Below are 2,507 nucleotides of genomic sequence, written 5' to 3'. Positions count from 1 at the left end.
CCCCCCGCCCAGCCACTGGTAATCACCTTTCAACTCTTGATGTCATTTTATAAAAAATTTGGACAACAGAAAATTTCCCTTAAAGAATCAAAAGACCAAAATTTCTAAAAATAGATATGAAAGATCCAACTTCTGGGTTGAAATTTTAGAACCAGCATTTCCATTAATAAGAAGAGGTCTGGTCTAAAAATGTACCAAGCACACTTGAATTCCACCCAGAAGATGAGCTCCGGTTGTATAAAGTGTGATCAGTAGAAAATGTTTCTGTGGGCTTTCTGTGGGCTCTGAGCACCTGCTAGGTGGGCTTCTCCAGTGCGTTAGGCGTAAACATGTAATTACTACCTCCAGCTACTTATGACGTTGCTGGTGTATGTCACTGATTCAGAATTTCAAGCCCATTGGTTACGTACACTTCAGCTTTCTACATTTGATAATAACAAATTTGTGACTATCAATCCAATAACATTAGTTTTCCACCAAGGACAATTGGCAGGGAACACGTGGTGGTGCCGAAGACATATCTCGTGTTGGCACCTGGTGGGTCGAGGCCAGGGATGCTGCTTACTGCCCTACAATGCACAGGACGGCTCGACCACAGAGAATGTCAACAGTGTTGAGGGTGAAACCTGTGTTGGAGAAAGGATGGACAGTCAGGAACTCTGCCAGTGGTCCATTAAGTTGCCCCTCGGATGGGTTGCGGGGTTACCAGGGGACTGGAGGAGGCGTGTGCTTTCTGTAGACACACTTCTACGAGTGCATCAGGACATCGCCCACAGCCACAATACAGAGAGCCTGCCACTTCGGTGAGACCATTTTTAGACCTTAGTCATTGGTTTTTTGCTATGAATAATTGGATTTTAGCTCTTTCACACTCTGATATCTCCTCTTCATTCTCTCAATATCATGCTTCTTAATCAACTATATTTGTTATTTTGATTGAATAAATAAATATTGCTTATAGCAAAGACCAAGAGTACATTATGATTACATTTCTTTTCTGATACTGCCTTATGTTTTTCCTGGTCTTTCTACATGCTTTTCTTTTTTTTCTTACACTCCCCTCTTCCTCCCAACCTCTTCAGTCTCTCTCTGGGAGCTCATAGCAACACCCCCTCCCGGGAGCCCTTCGGCCCCTGCGTATCAGTTTGCGTATATAGATGCTGCATGATACAACTATCTCCCTCCCGTTGAGGCCTAGCGGGGCTGACCCTGATGAACTAGGGGACTCTTTCCTGCTTATTATGTGTACCCTGCTTCCTCTCACAGAACCCTGCAAAGTGAGGGGCTTCCTTGAAGGAGAGAGGGGGCCGGATGGAAGTCACCGAGGACAGAGACTGTCTGACTGTCCTGTCTGCCTTTTGATTTCCTGGCGCCAAGCATGGAGTAGGCACTTGGTATAGGCTTGCAGAGGGATGACTAGAGCGATTAATTGCTCAACAAGGCGAGTATTGCCTGGAGGGGCCTTGGGTTAGGGCTGGGTGGAGACCCTGCAGCATGGGCTTTGCTTCTGTTTGCTTTCCTGGGAGCCATGGACACGGAGGGACTTGATCCCATTAATTGAGGTCAGAGTGCAAACTTGGAATGTGCTTCTTTGGAACATAAATCCCAGTGGCCCCAATCTTTGGGGCTTTCTGAGTTCCCTGTGAGTGTTTGGGGAAGAGAAACGTGCATTGGTCTCCTAAAAATCCCTAGAATTTCCTCAGAGATTCCAGTCTTCTTCTGTCCACGGTCACTAGGGATACTGTCCAGCACAGATGACACTGACCAGGTTTCTGTCAGAGCCCCCAGACCCACGCTGACCACAGAAGAGTTTCTTGGCTGGTAGTATACTATGATTACATTTCTTTTCTGATACTGCCTTACGTTTTTCCTGGTCTTTCTACATGCTTTTTTTTTCTTTTTTTTTTTCTTACACTCCCCTCTTCCTCCCAACCTTCCCACTCTCTCCCTGGGAGCTCATAACAATACCTCTTCCCAGGTGCCGTTTGGCTCCGGCATAGCAGTGTGTGCGAGTAGACCCTCCGTGATACGACCACCTTCCTCCTGTTGAGGGGTCTCCAGGGTACGGCCGTGACCCAGAGCACTGCCCGATTCCCCCCAGGTGGCCCTACGGAGGTGTCCCACCCCAGGAACCTGCACACACCCATGCTAACTGCAGAGCAACCTGTAGGAGGTGGGCTCTGGCTCCTCAGCCCCCACAGAACGGAGGGGGCAGCAGGGCCAGGCGAATACCTCATACCTGATTGTGGCACCAACCCCACCCCACTGCCTCCCCAGGTGCCTGCTCCACTCTACCCAGAACTTCCCACCTAACCTTGTTCCCTGTAAACACCCCTGTCTCCCCAGACCCTGCCAGCTCTTTATCCCCAATGAGGGGGCAGAGGGGACCCGGACACCAGTCAACCCAAGGCAAGCCCAGGAGGGGGTGTGTGGGGGGTGCTGCACTTGAGATGGACCTGGGTGGGAGGAGGGGGAGGCAAGGAGGGAGCCACTTCTCCCAGGCCAAA

This window comes from Ailuropoda melanoleuca, chromosome 1 (genome assembly GCF_002007445.2).
Source record: "Ailuropoda melanoleuca isolate Jingjing chromosome 1, ASM200744v2, whole genome shotgun sequence".
NCBI lineage: Eukaryota > Metazoa > Chordata > Mammalia > Carnivora > Ursidae > Ailuropoda > Ailuropoda melanoleuca.
This window is presented reverse-complemented; position numbering follows the sequence as displayed.